The following is a 21,857-nucleotide window of genomic DNA, read 5'->3' as shown; positions in this document are numbered from 1 at the left end:
ATCAGTCAGTCATTCAGGTAAATATCTTGTACTTTGAAGCACCAGGAAAAATTTTTTGCGAGTCACCTAAGTGATACTTCATAGCAGTTAACATGTTAAGGAAAATTATACATCTGGGTACAGTTGTTCATTGTCAGAACGTATCATTTTCTATATTCTTAATAGCAAGTAAAAAATTGCATTGTTTGCTTTACTGACTTTGTCCATGATTCATTTCTTTTTACAAAATTAATATTTAGAAAGACGACCAATATTTCACACTTAAAGTGCATTTTCAAATTACTTTTATAAATAATCAGTTCAAGCACAGAGTTTCTATTCATATTCTTGTTTATCATTTTGCATGTCACAAATGACCAATAATTATTCTTTCTACAGAGTATACCAAGTTTCCTTACTGAATCATCAACTTTTTTTTTTTATATTAATAAAACATGACCTGCACAAAATGTAAATGAACAAAACACATACAATACACTGTAGAGTATCAATTTTTAGAGTAGATACTGAAAGTATTCACCTTCTATCTGGAGACAGATCCATGCAGCTTATTTCCTGTCATTTAACAATAAATATTTAAAATAAAAAATAAATAAATACTAATTTCAAGAAAAGTATTCTGTTGGACTGGGCTGGGATAAATACAAAATAGAAAAATAAAGAAAAGCAGAAATAAACATATATATAAATTTTTAAAACTTAATAAAATCAAATTTATAACATTCTTTATTCTGAAATTAGTCAATACAAGGAATTTGTATTATAACAAAATTGAATACAAAACATAATTAGAATATATATACATATATATATTCTAGAACTATATACAGTATATTATTTCTTCAAATGTTGAAATTTATATCACAATCTATTGGTTTGTTCAGAAAGTAATTTCAGTTTTTTATTACTAGAGGAATTAGATATATTTTTATCAGCCAATTTCATTTTAAACCAAATTTTCATTATATACTTTGATAGCTGACATTTTAAGGCTTATTTGTAAAAAATTGTTTGATTCTGTACAATTTTTTTTTTTTTGGTGTTCCATTAAATATGGAAAATCGAAAGCATCATTTTCGGCATATTTTGTTTTCTTATTACCAAACAATCAAAATCCTGTTCAATCAAGAAAAAAAATTGTGGTACTGTACATGTATGGAGAAGATGTGTTGAGAGAAAGACAGTGCCAAAACTGGTTTACAAAATTTTGTTCTCACAATTTCAATATTGAAGATGCACCATGTTCTGGATGGCCAGTTGAAAACAAAATAAAAGGTACTGCTGTGCTCATGCGTAATATTAGACTGGTGTTTTTTCTTGTTGTGTGGTAAGTCAATTCAGCTAGTTCAACTGAGGTGTTTGTTAAAAATGGAACCAAACAAATTTTTCAGTAACCACTGTAAGAACAACTTCAAACCACGATAATGCCAAATTTCACACAAGTTTGGTAACTCGTCAGAAACTGTTACAGCTTAGATGGGATGTGCTACCATTCCAACCATATTCACCAGATCAGGCACCCTCAGATTATTACTTGTTCTGATCTATACAAAATTTTTTAAACTGTAAGACATTTACTTGAAATGAAAATGTCAAAAATCACTTGGATCAGTTTTTTGTAAGCAAAGATCAAAACTTTTATGAATGTGGAATCATGCTACCACCAGAAACGATGGCAACAGGTTTTTGACCAAAATGGTTCAAATAAAATTTTATCCTTTGATATTCTTGTTTTGGTTGATAAATATATTTTATTGAATTCTATATTATCAAATATTGTGTTTTTTCCCCACGGTAAAAAAACAAAATTACTTTGAGAACAACCCAATATAATTCTTCAGATGTGTTAAAAAAAATTATACATATACATATGTATATATATATATATATGGAAGTAAAAAAAAATTTAAGATTTTATCTATGAGGAAAAGTATGATTATTAAAACTAATTTAAAATCAGTAAATTTTTACATATACAATTAGTACACTATTACTATTTTAATAGTAAAATTTATTAACTTAAAAAAACACTTGAAATTAAATTATGGTTTTTAAACTTTAAATTTTAAAATAGATACAATTTTTGTGATAACTCAAGATGTATTTTCTTCATAATTTGAATTTAGACTATTTACAAAAAGTCAAAAATAACTTTTGAGTCCATCTTTATCCCTTATACACTACCACAGAAGTAACAGTCTTAAAAAAATGCTTTGAAGAACTCTTCTTAAACACAGGTAAAAATTGGTAAAAAATCTCACAAGGTTAAAGATCAAGTGTCAGCCTTTCATTGTAGGTTTCTGACACTTTTACAATTAAAAACACACAGAAATTCTTCACACTATCATTTTTATCCACCTTTTACTGTTACTTCTGTGGTAGTGTATAAGGGATAAAGATGGACTCAAAAGTTATTTTTGACTTTTTGTAAATAGTCTAAATTCAAATTATGAAGTTTAAAATAGATGTAGAAATTATATTTGTATACAGTATATTTCATAATGTAATTAAGCTTATTTTCTGCTGTTCTATACTTTAATTTCACTACAGTGTAAATAAAAATTATGGATAATATACCAGGTGGCCATAATTAAAGTGGAGGTATTTCAAGCTCAATTGTACAAAATCTCTTTGGCCAAACTCAACCAAAAATTGGTGTACATACTACTCAGACCATAGAATTTTGATTTCTGTAATAAAAGATTTTACTTCAGATTTGTCACTAGGGAGAAAATGGCACTGTACTGTACAAGGAGTAAAGGAAATAAAAAGATTGGAAATAGTTTTTATTCTGACTCAATTACAAACATGGTTTAATATAGTAATGTTGCACATGTTTACAAAACTAGATTCTATGAACCTCATTTTCCACTGCAGAACATACCATATCTCTAATTTGTGACACGAAGCATTATTTGGTCCTTCAAAGTTGCTAAACTATCCAAATGTTCTTGGTAAACTAAGCTTTTAAATACCCTCCACAACCAAAAGTCACATGGAATAAGGTTAGGTAAACAGACTGGCCATTTTGTAGGAATACTTGACTAATTATTTGGTGTTTGGTGAAATGTTGTCATAGGACTTGCTGCACATTCAATCCTATGTTAAGGGGTGCTCCATCTGCATAAATTATGGTAGTGTTGAGACATCTACACTGTCAGAATTGTAGAATAATGAAGTTGAACAGCATTTGTCGATATCTCACTGTAGTGACAGAAGAAGTCACTGGTCCAGCTGGTTTGGATTCTTTGAAAAAGTATGGACCAATTATGAACAAGACAGTAAAGCCACACCACACTGACTTTCCATGGCTGCAAGAAAATCTGCTCAATTGCATAAAAAGTGTCAGTAACTCAAAAGGCAACAATTGCATATATTGACAATGCCATTCAGATAAAAAGGTGCTTCATTGCTCCATAGGATGTTCCAAGGCAATGCATCATCCACTTCCATGATGCATTGCCAGCTAAAACAGAGGAAACAGAGGAAGAGTGCAGGCACATTTCCAGATCCTCTGGAAGAAGTAGTTGAACATTGCTAGTCTTGTAGGGGAAACACTTTGTACATGATTTTCCATGCATACATACATGTGAAAGAAAAGGCTGTACTCAAAGGTGTAGCCTTAAAAGATAAGAAAGATGGGTGAAGGAAGGAAGGAAGGAGATCAATTTAAGGAAAGTTAGGAAGGTGGGATGGTTGAAGATTTGAAATTTGAAAAAGAAGGACATGAGCCACAAAGGAGGACTGTTGGATAAGACAAGGAAATACAATGGTATATGCGTGTAGAACAATTTGTATTTACAGGAAAGGAGATGGCTCATAGTGTAATACCTTGAAGAGTTGGACAGATAAGGTTGCCTTGAAAGAAAAAAAAAAGGGTGGGACTGAGAAGAAACAGTAAGGAGTCCCTTTTGGGGGAGGGGTCACTGTTGACTCAGAAGATGAGCTGTCCATTAGATGCCACTTGGGCTGGTAGTGGTATAGTGCATTAGTTTCAGGTGTTCCATGAAGGTCTTGAATTCTTGACAGATTATCTGGTCCTCTATAAAGGTGTATAGTTCACAGGGCCAAGGATACCCACATTCCACAATAGTCCTACAAAGGTTTGCACGGTGGCATGAGTGAACAGGGCAGATGAAAATTAGGTGTATTGGTTCTTTGTTCTCATTAGTATCACAGAGGCACAAACTGTTCCCCTTCTTTGAGAACCTATAGAGGTAGGCTCTGAAGTTGTGTGCTATTAGAAATTGGCTCATGATGTGACTGGTAATAAAATGGTGATTGCTGATCCTATGAGAGATGTTGGGGAAAAAGTTGTGGGTGAGACATCCTGTCAGGCTCTCATTCCACTCCTCCTGCCAGCAAGACATTAGAATTGAGTCCAGCTTATCTTGAACCCAGGACAGGGGGATCAAGGAGTAGCTATACACCGTGGATAAAGAGGTGGTCTTTTTGGCCAGATTGTCCGTCTTGTCATTGACACTACTTCCTGAGTGGCCGTTGATCCAGTAAAATTTTATATTGACAGTATCCAAGATTTTGTATAGGATCTTTAAGCTATTGTTGATTATGGGAAGGCGGCAATTATGCTTATGAATCTGGTAAAGGGCGAGTCAATTGTTGCCGATGATGATGATGTTTTCACCGTTGTAACTGGTAATATTATCCTGAATATGTCTGAGGGTGTTAAGGATATCTAGCGACTCAGCTTGGTTGATGGAGCAAGATGAATCCAGCCTATAGCACCTTGCCAGAAGGTTTTCTTCATTGGATCATCGAGGATAACAGCCGCACCTACTACACCTGGAGATTTGGTTCCATTGGTGTAGTAGTTTATACCTCGTGAGATGGTAGATTGATGGAGGCAGATGTTACAGCCTGGGTCATTGGCAGGATGATGGGTATGCAAGTCATAGTTAATGTCCAGTCCATGGTCCAGGAGGAATTTCCCTAGGACACTTATGCCTGCAGGCAGTTTAAACTTTTTAATTAGAGACTGCAAATGGTCCATGTCAATTTCTGATGTGGCTAGTTGCTTTAGCTTGTGAAACAGATATTTCTTCAGGATGACCCAATGGATGGGGTCATCCCTGCTATGATAAGGAGGGCATCAGTGGATGCAGTCCTATAGGACTTGGTGATGGCAAATGCTGCAGTGCACTGTGCAGAGAGAAGCTTTTTGACAATATGCACCTTCTGACAATATGCACCCACATCTCACATCAGTATGTGAGAATAGGTTCAATAGCCCCTTTATAAATAGTCTTGCTGTGCTTGGAGTCTAAGCCCCAGAGGTTCCTAGAGATATGCTGGAGTAACGAGTTCATCTTTGTCGATTTATCATATATATAATAGGTGTGGTCCTTCCAAGAAAGTTTTGGGTCAAATAGCACACCAAGATATTTGATGTTATTTGTGTTTTGAATCCTGTGATCATTAATTTTAATTACTGGCTTCTTTTTCAGGGGGTTACTTCAGAAAGATCATGGCACAACATTTACTGTAGTTGATGTTTAGACGATGGTTTACATTCCACTTGTAGATCTCTTTTAAGTGTTAGTTAGGTTCTGCAGGGTCGTTTGGTTGGGGCTTGGGAGGAGGAGGACCTTATTATCAGCATAACCCTGTGTGTATGGGTTGCCAATAGAGATATGGCCCAAGACAGCCTCAGCAGCCCGTTGTACAAGATATTCCAGAGGGGGGGGGCCCAATTTCGAGCCCTGTGGGCAATTCCTGGAAATGACAGTCCTGTGTAGTGTTTTTCCCTTCTCAATGGCCACTGCAAACCTTTCTGAGAGGTAACTCCTTAGGAGCATTAGGATATTATGTGGGAAATTGGCTTGAACCAGTTCGTATAAGATGGCTTGCCACCAGACATGGTCAAACACACCTTTAAAGTCAATTGAAACCATGATTGAATGGTTCCCAGTATCCTTGGCAGCCTGGACATAGTCCACAATTTTGCCCATTGCTTGAGGGCACATCTGCCCTTTCTAAAACCTTATTGACTGTTATCCAACCATTTGTTGGTTTCTAAGTGATGTTGGATCCTATTTGCCATGAGAGCATCCAAGACCTTGCCAACTATCGATAGTAGTGAGATGGGACAGTAATCTGAAAAAGCATTTAGAGGTTTATTTTTGTCTTTCAGAATCAGTTTAACAGAGGCCACCTTCCAAGTCTGGGGAAGTAACCCGAGCTCAAGCATTTGTTGAAGAGAACCAAAAAGGTCATAGGAATCACCATATAGGCACGTTGGGCCATCCTCCAAGTAATACCATCTGGTCCTGGTACTTTCTGTTTTTTGATGTTATAAATTCTCTGGAGATCTCATTCACAGAGAAAGGTTTATCATTGATAGAAGTAGTGTGGCTTATACTACCTTTCCTAATGACGCTATGGACGTCTTGATCCTCCATGGGATCATCAGATGGAAATCACCAATCTAGCTGATGCTTATAAGACTGTGTCGAGAAGACACAGTCTTATAAGTATCAGCTAGATTGGTGGTATAGCTAGAGTTGGTCAAGATCATTGGAGGGAGTTGATGTGGCCCTGTCTTTTTTAAAGACTGTATAAAATGGAACTGACCATGGACCCTGTGCATTGAAAGAGGTGCAAAAATCCTTCCAGGATTTATTCCTTGTCTTATAAGAGTTTTATAAGCCTCTTTGAGAGTATGCTTGGTGAAAGGATTCTTTTCGCACCTGTATCTTTTGTTGGCTTGGTGGACTTTTTTTTTTACTTGCCTCCAAGGCACTGTTCCACCATGGGACCAAGATCTTACTGGTCTTCATCCTTGTGGTGCAGAAGAATGCATGCTGCAGGGCAGCTTGAAGCTGCTCAACCACCAGGTCTATTTCAAGTTTGGTGTTGATGCTGTTGAGGTCCGTAGGGTTCCATAAAGTTTTTAGACAGTCTTCAAAGTATTCCCAGTTGGTGGAGTTACTTATTTTAAAGTTTACTGGGATGGAAGATGACAATCTTTCTGGCAATATATGAATAGTCACTGGTGGAGACAAGATCAAGCATCTGACAATTGATGTTTAACTTTGTAAAGTGCTTATTGCCCAGGTAGATGTCTATCCAGCTATCCCCAATACTGGAAGAGAAAGTAGGAAGTGAGCTGGTGTTAAGGGATAGAAGGTCAAATTCTGCCATTGGTTCCATTACTTTATAGCCCCTTCGGTCCTCCACCGGGCTGGGCCATATTGGCAATTTGGAGTTGAAATCGCCACTGTTTATCGAGGAAATTAATTCCTCTTCAATGAAACTGTTATTAAGTGAGCTCTCACCGTAAATAGATGCCATGATTACTGCGAGATGCACAAATGATGGAGCATGAGTTACAGTACACGGCAAGAGAAGTTGTGCCAGAACTAAGCCATGAAGAGTGAGGAAACAGAAGGCTGATAGTGAGTAGCTGGACAGGTTGTACGATGCACTTGAAGCCAAGCTGTTCAGCTTAAGACAAATAGACTCTCAATGCATAAATGAAGAACACGGGTTCCAAGTGGAGACTTCGGGTGCTTGGAGCTTAGCCAAGTACCCTAGAAGCGACGACAAAATGAAGTGTAACTTGATTGAAGTCCAGCATGCAACACCAAATGCCATACCGGTGCCGCCACACACTGATCGGCGGAAGAATAAAATGTCGTACGATACACACAAGAGGCAAGTAAACACTGTGTTGAGGAATACACACGCCTGACCCAGTGCCTATTTAATCATAAATACAAATAAAACCTGCAGGAGAAACCTTACAAAGCATAGATGCCAAGCACTGAGTGGTGCAAGACATGCTGAGTGGCTAACTGCCATGTGAAACAGAATACTGGCCTTTGTATAGACCAGAAAATAAAACGCGAGTAATATAAAAGATAATTAGCCCAATGACGCGATATTTACAGAGAACATGGAGAATGACATGACAGGGATTATACCGACCAAAAAATAATAAAAAATAAAATAAAAAAACTTGATGAGCCAATTAATTGGAAAAGTCTGAAAAGTCTTTGGCCTTCTGGAGAGGATAACACCCGGAAAAATTCTTGGAAGATAATAAAACTGCTACCCACAAGGCGGACACTTTGCTGAATCCGGTGATGTATTACCTGATAGGGTAATCCAAGATTAACCAGTCGAAACTTTGATTGAAAGTTGGATACAAAAACACACGTCTGTACCTTGAGGTGGATGCACTTCTCTCGATTTTCCATGCAGTTGAATAAGGCATATCCAGTTGCATGGATATTGCCCAAGAACCATGAGATCCATCTGTAGCATTACCTTCCACTACAGCAGGGATGGCCAACTTGTGTACATAAGATCTACTTTTTATCTTAAAAATGTGTCGCGATCAACTCGTTGTCGTAGGCATAGTATAAGTCAGGGATGGTCATTCCGCGGCTTGAGTCGCATAAAATCTGTATAAATATATCAATTTCCTAGCTTAAGAAATATGCAGCAAAAATTCAAACGTTATTTTCTACAACTTGTGTGTGTGAATAGTTTTTTCCTGCAATGAATTTAGTAAAAATTAAAATGAGAAACCGGCTAACAGACTCGCCTCGAAACTAATTTAAAACTAGCAGTGACTAATATTTAATCAAATATTTTTGATACATTACATTTACATCAGTTATAGAAGTTAAATTAAGTATACCCATTCTATTTTATAATTATATATGAATAAATAATTGTGATTTACCGGCATTTTCCCTCCTCTTTTATCTTGTATATGGCCGGCATTAGTTCAAAAGTTTTGAAATGTGGCCCTTACACAGAAAAAGGTTGCCCATCCCTGTTAAAACCTCTAAGTGGCGAGGGGGAGGGAGGTGTGAAATACATACTAAGTTTAGATAAAAAAGAAAAGCCACAATTTAATTTATAACACGAAGAAAAGGTCCTTGCATTTTAAACAGAAGAAAAATTGAAACTCAACGTTGTCACTTTCGGGGACCACCACTTCACCCTTCTCTCTACTGTGTCCTGACCTACTCTCTCTGTCCCTTCTTTTTTTTTTCGGTTTTACGACCTTTTGTCTACATTTCTTATTCCCCTTTTACAATTGTTCGCAAATGGATTGCACGTGGACTGACAAAACCTCATCCGAGGAAGTCCAATATCACTACAGTTGCGTTCGGTTACAATTTACAAGTGTAACACATTAAGTGAAGACATCGCGAGCGATTGACCAAAATTGGTTTTGCGATCGACCGGTCGATCATGATCGACTTGTTGGCCACCCCTGCACTACAGTAGTTGCAACATGCTCAAGTTCCTCATTTGATATCGATTTGTGCCCTTATCCTAATTGCACTTGTAAAGGTATGGTATTTTCAAAGTGTGAGATCATTTTCCATAAACTGATCATGGGACATTTCTGTAAGCTCTTTGCCATACAGAATAACCAAAGTGCAACAGAAGCATCGCTGTTATTTTGGTAATAAAGCATTACAAGCAAAGCAGGATCATGTAAACTATGCATTGCATTAAATAACCATATCAAACATTGGGTTGGTTGAATTTATATGCAAATTTGATATCAGTTGACTGAAATTTGCATAATTTCATATTTGTGAGAGTGAATATGCAATTAGCTCCATGTATAGTGCCATTTTCCCCCTAGTGGCAAATCTGAAGTAAAAATCTTTTATTACAGAAATTGAAATCCCATGGTCTGAAAAGTAGGTACATCAATTTTTGTTGAATTTGGCTGAACAGATTTTTTACAATTGAGCTCTAAAACTTCTAATTATGGCCACCCTGTACATTTTAAAATTTATACAGTCGACCCCCCTATAGCACGGTAGATACGTTCCTGTTTTTATGAATCCAGCTTCTAGGAGTCCAGCTAATCACAGGCATGTATGCAGTTTATGGACTACGGCTGTTTGAAAGGTTTCTTCCATAAAATTAATCGATTCTAGACTAATTCGACTCAACATTTCCAAAATACGTATAATTTTTTAGGAATAATCCATATAAACTATGCTATAAACAAAAAATTGTAGGATTACTTACTGAGTGTGCATCGTTTGACTGCGCCGTTGCTTAAGCTTGTTTTCGTCGTGGAGATTGTCATCGAATGGCGCTCGCATGCTTCCTGATAATTTATTTTTTTTGCGAAAAATTCGCTGAACTTTAGAGACATCATTAATATAAATACAATTTTTATGGACGTTAAATAATAAATGGTTTTTGGTAGGTCTGCTGCTCGTTTAAACTCCACGGTTTGTGCAATCCTGTCACGACACGAGTCAGCGATGACATTTTACCGAATTATAGGAGTTTTTTTTTAGCATGTTTGTACGAATACTGTCACAATTTTTTTGCCCTGATGTAGAAATCCAAACTATAGGAACCTGTGTTATAGAGGGGGGTCGACTGTAACATCCTTTATATTGTAATTATTATTTACAATAGTTTTATGCAAAAACCACAACTATATATTATATGCAAACTTTAACAGAAACTGAAAACTGTGCAATTCAGTGAAAGATAGGGTTGACGACTTTCCCAGATTTCTCAGGATAAGAATTAAAACTTTTTAATTAAATTTCAGGAAACTCCTGCATTGAGGACTATTCCTCTATATTTATTCAACAAGACAATCAATTTTTTGGAGTATATATATTAAAACAAACTAAAGAATAGACAATAGCATTTTGATATTGTTGAAAGTAAAAAATGTCAAATCTCTCAAAATTTTTTTACTCCTAGAGCAGAAAGCTCCTGGAATCAACTCCTCAGAAGTTAAGCTTAGTGAAGAGGAAAAAATTAACAATTTGATGTTTGTTTTTTTAATTTTATTTATACAGACTCAAGACAAAACTCACTCTCAAAATCATATTTGTTAACATCAGTTAAATACAATTTTGTTTCAAGTTTCATCTTTGTACTGAACCTCTTTCATACCAATTTGAACATATACTTATTTAAAAATACATACTGTAAACTAATGGATGAACTATATTATATAAAAACAACACAAGTTACATCCTGAATTGCACAGAGTTGTAAAATTTTTAATTAATTAGTATATTTTGATTTTACTACTTCATATTTTTTTATTTCTATGTATTGTATCAATATATTTTTGTTATAATAACTAATATAGTATAACACTGAACTAGAAGTATAAGAATGAAAATAAAGACAGAGGAAAGTTTCAAATTAGGAACCAAACTTAATTCAAAATACTATTGCAATTGTCTATAAATTAAAATTTAAAAAATATTCAATTCTAAAATCAATTATTTCTAATCAAAATTAACCACTATTTTTTATATTCTTATGGACAAAGTTTTATTAAAAAGATTAATACGATGAAATAAAATGATATTGCTTTAGACTTTTCTAAAAAAAAATTGGACTGATTGTACCACTTCTTGCAATTAAGTATAAATCATTGGTAATTCATATACTCATCAGGATTAATGATGTTTATTATTTATATACTCACATTGGCCGATTATGGTAGTAATGTAATCTTTTGCATGATATATCTCACTTCCACAATGATAGCTATACAATATTAGAGAGTAGATCAAGGTTAAAAGCATACATTTAAAATTAAATAATATGCACCTTTCAAAGTTGCATGTATGATGAATTGCTCAACTTCTTTTGTCAAAAATTAGATTGTCCATTTTAACTGTCCTCACCTGATGCAAATGCATGACATCATTTGATAACAAATGCTGCCTGGGCATCATTCCTATACATTTCCACAGGTTATCAATGTAAATACAATTTTATATAATATGTAGATACAATTTTATAAGCATAAAAAATATTACAACTTCTCAGACTTCCACAAAATTAGTTTTCCAAACAGGTTACCATGCTGAACTATCATAACTGCACTTCTGGCATACATATCTCTTGAATAAAGGTGACTGAACATTAGAAATTCCTATTATCCATATCAATAGTATTTGTAAATTTCAAGATTCAGCATCTTTAATAATAAACAGGTTTTATAAACTATATCCACCTATATATTTATACAAATATCACAAGTTCAAAAGGACATTTCTTCAGGATGACCCAATGGATGGGGTCATCCCTGCTATGATAAGGAGGGCATCAGTGGATGCAGTCCTATAGGATTGGTGATGGCAAATGCTGCAGTGCACTGTGCAGAGAGAAGCTTTTTGACAATATGCACCTTCTGACAATATGCACCCACATCTCACATCAGTATGTGAGAATAGGTTCAATAGCCCCTTTATAAATAGTCTTGCTGTGCTTGGAGTCTAAGCCCCAGAGGTTCCTAGAGATATGCTGGAGTAACGAGTTCATCTTTGTCGATTTATCATATATATAATAGGTGTGGTCCTTCCAAGAAAGTTTTGGGTCAAATAGCACACCAAGATATTTGATGTTATTTGTGTTTTGAATCCTGTGATCATTAATTTTAATTACTGGCTTCTTTTTCAGGGGGTTACTTCAGAAAGATCATGGCACAACATTTACTGTAGTTGATGTTTAGACGATGGTTTACATTCCACTTGTAGATCTCTTTTAAGTGTTAGTTAGGTTCTGCAGGGTCGTTTGGTTGGGGCTTGGGAGGAGGAGGACCTTATTATCAGCATAACCCTGTGTGTATGGGTTGCCAATAGAGATATGGCCCAAGACAGCCTCAGCAGCCCGTTGTACAAGATATTCCAGAGGGGGGGGGCCCAATTTCGAGCCCTGTGGGCAATTCCTGGAAATGACAGTCCTGTGTAGTGTTTTTCCCTTCTCAATGGCCACTGCAAACCTTTCTGAGAGGTAACTCCTTAGGAGCATTAGGATATTATGTGGGAAATTGGCTTGAACCAGTTCGTATAAGATGGCTTGCCACCAGACATGGTCAAACACACCTTTAAAGTCAATTGAAACCATGATTGAATGGTTCCCAGTATCCTTGGCAGCCTGGACATAGTCCACAATTTTGCCCATTGCTTCAGGGCACATCTGCCCTTTCTAAAACCGTATTGACTGTTATCCAACCATTTGTTGGTTTCTAAGTGATGTTGGATCCTATTTGCCATGAGAGCATCCAAGACCTTGCCAACTATCGATAGTAGTGAGATGGGACAGTAATCTGAAAAAGCATTTAGAGGTTTATTTTTGTCTTTCAGAATCAGTTTAACAGAGGCCACCTTCCAAGTCTGGGGAAGTAACCCGAGCTCAAGCATTTGTTGAAGAGAACCAAAAAGGTCATAGGAATCACCATATAGGCACGTTGGGCCATCCTCCAAGTAATACCATCTGGTCCTGGTGCTTTCTGTTTTTTGATGTTATAAATTCTCTGGAGATCTCATTCACAGAGAAAGGTTTATCATTGATAGAAGTAGTGTGGCTTATACTACCTTTCCTAATGACGCTATGGACGTCTTGATCCTCCATGGGATCATCAGATGGAAATCACCAATCTAGCTGNTAAAAAAAGTATGTATGTATCTTTAAAATAATTTAAAATCAATAATAAATATAATAATGATAATGCAGTTTATATTAAAAATTGCAGCAATGACAAACACGTATAAAGAATATGAAAATTACAAATGACTAAACTATAAAAATTGGCTTTAAATTTAAAATGAGTTCAATGAAATAAATTTTAAACTTATATATTTTGAAATTTCAAACATTAGCATTATTTTCCTACATTTTATACTACACTAAATTTCATATCTAATTCTAAATTGAACAGATGCAATTTTTCAGAAAATAATCCTTTTACAGTGCTAACAGAGCATTACTTGAAACTATCAATACATAAACCAACAAATGGTTTAGGTTAATATTTACTGCTTAACATTTAGCTTTTTCTCACTATGATATTTATAGTAGATATAATTAAATATGGTTATAATCTTCATCACACACTCATAAAATCTGATTAAATAGAGAGCCTTTTATTAAAGTACACTACAAGAGATAAAACATTTTAATCCAAAGACTTGGTTTAGTAACTTCTGAGCTTCTAGATTCAATTTATCAGATCAATAAAATTTTATAATGTAAAATTAAAACATTCTATTCTTCAACAATGTGATCTAACAATGTCAAGTAATACAGACTAAGGGTTGTAGTGTACACTATATAGCATGTATTGTAAAAGCAATTCTACGAAGACGATTTTTTTATATTGCTGCACTTACTGAATAGTAAAATCATAGAATAAAAATCAAATACTGTATATTAATGTATTTATATAATTTACAACAAATATGATGTAATACAGAACAGTATAATAATTTACACATTTGAATTATTTTAATGAGAAGAGTATTACAATATTATAGAGTTTTATAGAAAAAACTCAAAACTTAGTTTACATATGTATTCAGAACAATGATGAAATTATAAGCTTGGAAAATGTTCAGCTTATAAATAAAATACAAAAAATGCTGTGAATAAAAAAAAGAAAAACAATTACATATTTAATATTACAATTTTTATTGCTTATGAAAAATAAAATAGTCATCAATCATTCTTTATCAACATCAGAATGGTAATTAAAAAAACTAATAATATTGATAATTTTTATTCATAATGGAAAAGTTTCAAACAATATTATAATTCACTTGTAAATACTAATCTTGCTAAATACTGAAAATCTGTTATATCAGAAATATCAATTTTCTTAAAGAATAATGCATCAATTTGAGGAATGTGATAAATATTTGAATTTGTTTCATAGCCTTGTGCTAGATTAAGAGAAAAGGTTTGTAGCCTAGGACCCAAACTGCTTAAGAGTCAAATGCTCTGCCTCAAGCTTTATTTGATTTTTTTAAACTGCAGTTGAGATAAAAAACAGTCTGCATAAATACAAGGAAACTTAAAAATGCAAATTCAATCTAGAAATAAGTATTAAAACTAAAATATCAATTTTTATAATTTATAGAACTATTTCTTGATTGGTGCCTTTATATTTGCACTTTTGCAATATGTTCAAACAATGCTAGCATTGCTAGAGTCTATCTACAGTTTAGGAACAGTGTTGCCAATTTGGCTATTTTATAACTGGGTCTTTGAAGTCTTTCCAGACTCTCATTAGTGTTTTGAATTGTAACTACAAAATAATTTATAGGTTGCAAATATGATCATTTTCTAAGACTACAAAAGTATTATTAACAAAAAATATTGCAAGACATTACAAAGTCATATCAAAAAGTAGCTAATGGTTGTTTGCCAGCATTGCCAGGGGATTGGTAAAAAGGTTCCAAATTCAATAGTCCAAGGACTCAAGGACTCCCAAACACCTTAATCCAGAACTGATTAGGATACTTGAGAAAGAATGACATGTAATTGAGAAGAAACTGTTTTTTGTATGACCCACTATCAAATCAATATTATATTAAGTGTAATATATTTTTTTAATGTACGGCATGTACTTTTATGTAAATGGACAGTGATGCATTTCTCATTAGGCCCAGTCATAAGGAATAAAGCTTCAAAATAACAACAAAATAGAAAAGTAATTTTATATAAAACAATAAATAAAAGAATTAGTCCAAATTAAAAGCTTAATAAAAACATTGATACAGTTGACCCCCCTATAACACGATGAATACGTTCTGGTTTTTATGAATCCATTTTCTACGAGTCCAGCCAATCACAGCCCGGCACGTATACAGTTTACAGACTACAGCTGTTTGAAAGGTTTTCTTCCATAAAATTAAAATCGATTCTAGACTAATTCGACTCAACATTTCCAAAATATGTATAATTTTTTGGGAATAATCCATATAAACTATATACTATAAACAAAAAATTGTAGGATTACTTACCGAGTGTGCATCGTTCGACTATGCCATTGCTTAAGCTTGTTTTCATTATGGAGATTGTCATCAAATGGCGCTCGCGTGCTTCCTGATAAATTATTTTTTTTGCGAAAAATTTGCTGAACTTTAGAGACATCATTAATATAAATATAATTTTTATGGATGTTAAATAATAAATGGTTTTTGGTAGGTCCGCTGCTCGTTTAAACTCAACGGTTTTTGCAATATCCGCTATTGGTCTAGATTTGACCAATCCTGTCGCGACACGAGTCAGCAATGATGTTTCACCGAATTATAGGAGTTTTTTTAGCATGTTTGTACAAATACTGTCGCAATTTTTTCACCGTGATATAGGAATCCGAACTATAGGAACCCTTGCTACAGGGGGGTTGACTGTATTTAACTAATATATCTTAAACTATGAATATATTTTGCATGAACAGAGTGGTAGTATTGATGGAGTTTTTAATAGTAGTGCCCTTTTCTCTGTTCAATATTTAAAAATCCATGAAAATACAATTATTGCAGTACAAAAGTGGCACTATTAGTTTGTGGGGCATCTGCATATTATGGGCCTAGTGGCACCATATTGCTAAATGCATCACTGATAACTGTTATACAACAGTTAATAATAATAAAAAGCATGTAAGAATATCATTAATATATACAGTAAAGTAAACACTCATACATATATAACAAACATACACCAAATTTTATAGGTTTGAATATTATATAACTTAACATGTTTAAAATCAATATAAGAATCTGGAATTACAAGGGAAAAAAAACTGTTGAAATTGCAGAAGTTATAAAATTTCTAAACAAAAGTAGAACAGTATGGCAACTTTGCTAGTTTTTAATGATATGAATATTCAAGTTTATACGCAAAGAGTAAATCCTGCTATCAAAAATAATAAAAAAAATATAGAATATGAATATGATATGAAATCTAGACAACCACATTTTAGTATGCTATGTTACCTAATCTTGCTTTTGGACAAACAATTAGCCAACAATAATTAACTGTTGTCTAAACCGTGACAGGCTTAAACTACAATTTAAACTATAGATCAACTAAATAAAGACTTAGTAAGGTTAGTTACAAAAATAATGATTTACAATTAATGTATATTTATAAAAAATGCTATAATTAAGAATTAAAAACAAAAACATTTCAACACAGCATTTTGCATAGTTGGACTGTTTGATTAGTTAAATAATAATAATTATTAATAAATAGTATCATCATCCTCATGATCATAATAGGTATTGTAAATTTCCAAAAAGATTGTACAGTATTATAAATTTTAATAGGTAAACATCATAACTTTTATGTTTAGATTGATATTATTATTGGGGAAAATTCTAAGTTATTTTCTAATGCATCAAAAAGTATTTAAATTTCTTCCAATTGTCCTATTATTCCAATATGAAAACTTTAAAAACATAATAAAAATTTAAAAGTTTTAAATTATTTTAGCTTATCAATATAATCACATTTATGTCAAAAACAATTAGTTCATATAGTATAGATTTGTTGATATGTTAACTATAATAAAAATCAAGCAACAACTTGTTTCATCATCAATAATTACAATTAAAAATTATGTATTTACATTAGTTTATAAGAGTAAGTTAATGCATAATGATATAGATATTCAAAATAGTTTATACATATCTTTTTTTTAATACTAGTGAAAAAATGCTTTGAATCTTAAAATAAACTTGGCTGTTTTTAAAAAGTATTTTTAAACAAATCTTACACAAAATTAGTAATAAAAATTCTCTCTAATTCATGAAATTTCTTTTAAAGACTATTGGAATGAATATAAAATTTATACCCATAAACTGTTTTTAATAATTTTATCTAAACAAAAAACTTTAGTTAATAATTATTAAATTTGATGTAATGAGTGTCTTGAAATATGTCTTAAATTTCATAACAGAATAACAAATATTTAATAAAATCTTAGATTTAAAACGAATTAATACTAAAATTGTAACAAGCTTCAACTTGAGATCTACAATTTCAATATACACTTTTCATACTTCTACACTAATTTTAATAGATTTAATATTTTTGGCATATTAGAAAGGTATAATGAGTCATATTATTACAGCACAAATCAGTTTTTATGAAATTAATATAGAACTGTGTTCATTGATTTTTTTCTAATGCTTTAAGTTCTGGAAGTAATAGAACATTAATGTACTGTACATACTAACTCAAAACTAAAAATGTTTAAATTTGAAGTTCAATCAAAAAGCTCCTGAAACCTGATGATCACCAAAATAAATAAATAATTGAAAATATTTGTTTTCTACTAAACAACTTGCTGGTTGAAAATATATTTCACCTTACTTTTTATTTGTAAATAGAACATTAGGGTCAAATGTTTTAAAAATAAAATTACAAAAGGTTTCAAATCTTAACACAGTTTCAGTTGTCTTGGATATTTGTACATAAAATCATAAATAAAATTATCTTAATGTAATTATTTTATTTATTATAGAAAATTAAAAATGACAAATGATTTATTTTTTGTCCAAGTAAAATCTTTTAACTTAAAATTATTTCACATAAGGAAAATAAAACTTGAACAATTACTCTCAAAAGAAAATTATGTAATAAAATGTGAAATTATTATTAAAAAATTCAACAATGAGCTAACGTAGGCATTTAATTTGTAAACTTTGAGACCACAAATTATAAAAAGACTGTATAACGAAAACTAGATAATTAAAAACAAGTAACATATAGTGGGAAAAAATCAAAATGTTTTTAAAATATTTAAAATTTCCTTTCCTCAATAATAAAAAATTACATTCTAAAGAAAATTTAACACTTAACTGATATGGTTAAAAATCAAAATTTATAACTATAGTAAAATTTCTTTAAGAGTCAATAGAAATCAATTTATTGTTGATTCAATAATTTGTGGATTCCTAATTACACTTGCCAATGTAGGGGTCTCATATCATAACTATCTTCATATTTATTAGATAGATTTACAATATGGCTCTATATTGGAAATCCACAATTTGTCAAAATATCAGCAAAAATTCTGAAATGTTTATACATGTTTTTAAAAAAAATATAGAAAAAATTTGAGTTGTTATACATTTAAATCAGAACAATGATCTTATATTGTCTGTGCTTGAATTTACCTCTCCAATCAGATTATTAATCCAATTGGAAGTCTAATCATGTGAACACCGACATCTAAAAAACAAAAATATGAATAAAATGAACTTAAATGAATTATGATAGAATGAGAAAATTGGACATGAAAATTCTATGAAGTTAATACAATCCTGCCAAAGACAAAAGATATCATTCAACACAAACAATACAATTTAATTATATTAGATGCTTTAAAGATTAGCATTTCTATTTTTACATAAAGTATGAATATACAATAAAAATTACTACAAAAAAGCATTTTTTTAATAGATTAGAAAAACATTTTAAACTAAGTTTCTATTGTTTTATGAGATGATAACAAACATGAAAAACAGAAGTTGATATAAAAATAAATATTTGTTTATTACAAATAATTTAAAATTTTATGATTTGTATGAACTTTATGACTCATCATAATCAGAAATTTTATAAACTGAATGTTTGTATATTCAGTATGGTAAATTAAATGTAGAATAAACTAATGTATACATATATTAAATTATTTTTAAAAAGAATCATAACATTAAGTTAATTTTTTTAATACTATTTTAATAATAAGTTTATTTTAAAATTTTTAATTTATATAATCAAAATCGAAATAAACATTTCATATTAAAAGAAAAATTCTTATTGGGTATATTCAAACTGTAAAAATGAAATAGGATTTTTAATTATATAATTTTTCTATCTATTCTATTGTGTTGGTTTCAATCTTATATGATTATTATTTTAATGAAAAGATGTTTTTTGTGTGTACTTTCTTCACATTAACATACCTACTAGCTTAAATGGGAGAAAAAGAGAACAAAATTTTACACTTATCTGAGTTTTTATGCATAAAAATATTATGGAAATTTTAATTTCTAAAATCTGATATGATTAAGATTATTTTAAATATGCCTATATTACAAAGTAAAACAAGCAATCTACTCTTAAAAAATGATTTAAAAAAATAAAACTATTTACATTTTATCTATTCAAATTATCTATACAGATCTTTCAGTTTTTAAGTGTAATAGTAATTATTTATTTTTTTGTAAATTTAATACTTATACATCTTTTAAACCTCTTGCTGAATAATTATTCATTAGTAACTATCAACACGCATTGACCTATATTTGTAAAACAGGAATGTAAATCATCTATTTTTTGATTTAGCATTCTAATTTACTAAATATAATTAAAATTATTTTTATAGGTAAAGTTTTTTTCTACACTAGAAATTTTATAACAGGTCTAGAAATTCAATATTAATCTAAATCTGATGAAAAAAACTTTACCTCATACTTTCACATTTCAAAAAGATAAATATTAAAAACAAAAATGGTCCTATAAATTTTGACTTTTAGAAATCACCAGGCATTAAATAATATAGCATTTAACTTTGTAAAAATACTTATAAACAAAAAACGGTTTTTTATACACACACGTTTTTTTTATGCCAATTAGTATTTTTTTGCATGAATAAATTTCCAGACATTAATAGTTAGTCTATTGTATTGTAGCTATTGAATAAATTTATTCTTAATTAAAATAAATTTTAAACTAAAACAGAAAAACCTTAATTGTTTATTATATATTAATTCTGTATACAACAATGCAAAGTTTATATATATATATTACAGATATATATTGTTACAGTATATACACCTTCTGACTGAAGTTTTCCCATGTATTTTATGAAGGGAAAGAATATTTTTGAATCAACATTTTCTTCTATTAAAACACGACTGTTTATCATCATTATAATGTTCTCTTTTGTATTTTAATGGTTATAATTATGACAAAAGTTCATTTAACGAAAGCATGACAGTTTGACATTTTGAATATTCCTAGTTTAATTAAAAAGATTATTTTATGTATTTTCGATTATTATTATTTTTCATATTATAACCTATTTACTATCAAGTAAACGGACTTTTAAGTGGAAGTAGAAAATGTCAAGACCATCAAAATCGATTTCGAATTCTAAAAATGAGAGATTTTTCCCAATTTCATGGCTTGTAAAACTAAAAAAAAAAATTATTTATAAAAACGCTTCTTTTCTCTATTCATTTTTAATGTGTGAGGGTATGTAGGTTGTAACATATAAAGTGGAAACAAGTAAATCAAGAAAATAATAAATAAATAAAATAAAAGCTGGAAGTAATCTTACCTTTGACTGGAATGCTTCGCTTTCGTTAAGAGACTGAGTTCGAAGTTTTTGCGTCAAATACCTAAGCATTTCAGCACCAAACTGAATCGGAAAAATATATATATAAAAAAAAAATAAGACGGAAAAATTGCAGTCCTTTTCTGACAACTTGGTCGAGACTTCGCCTTGGTTAGGCCTACATCAAAATAGAAGTTTTCTTGGAAATCACCAACCTAAAATGGAACAAAACCGTCATTTAACTTGTCGACAAGATGTTTAAAGTCTACTTGTAATGATTTTGTGCCATTTTTGATCATTTAATGTAGACAAAGGACGACACTACCTCAGGATAACACTCATCTTCTTATCCCGTTCGAAGCTGCTCGAACACTATCCACTACAACGCGACAGTCAAATATCAGCTGAGGAAAGATCCACTAGCGGCGGGGGGTGGAAGCTTTCTCCTATTCTTAAAACATTTTCTTATCTCTAATCTAATACCTCCGCCGTAATAAATTCAAGTATAAAATATTAATAACGTTATTAATTATAAATTTTCTTCGGTATAAATATTTTAAAATGCATTTCGGCGTAATAAATGACGTCTGTATTCGCTTCGACAATAATAAACTTGCCCTCGGATCACCGATTGGTTGATACGTTGTTGCTGTTCGTGACGTCATCGGAACCCGCATCAGTTGATGATCTTTCGGTTGTAAAGGAATGGAAAAGTTTTTTTATTCCGATTCGCATT

General features: G+C 31.7%; 1 long non-coding RNA gene across 1 annotated transcript in view; it reads right to left on the bottom strand.

The window, feature by feature from the left end:
- Positions 1 to 21,602, bottom strand: part of LOC111640296 — a 55,645-nt gene extending 34,043 nt beyond the window's left edge. Inside the window, exons 1-2 of the long non-coding RNA XR_002759253.1 lie at positions 21,447 to 21,602; positions 21,125 to 21,336 (exon numbers count right to left, since the gene is read on the bottom strand). This is a non-coding gene — a long non-coding RNA (uncharacterized LOC111640296). The remainder of the gene's footprint in view (positions 1 to 21,124; positions 21,337 to 21,446) is intronic.
- Between the last annotated feature and the right edge of the window lie 255 nt (positions 21,603 to 21,857).

This window comes from Centruroides sculpturatus, unplaced genomic scaffold, assembly GCF_000671375.1.
Source record: "Centruroides sculpturatus isolate CEXI.00-Female unplaced genomic scaffold, Cexi_2.0 scaffold1329, whole genome shotgun sequence".
NCBI classification, from domain to species: Eukaryota; Metazoa; Arthropoda; class Arachnida; order Scorpiones; family Buthidae; genus Centruroides; species Centruroides sculpturatus.
This window is presented reverse-complemented; position numbering and strand designations above follow the sequence as displayed.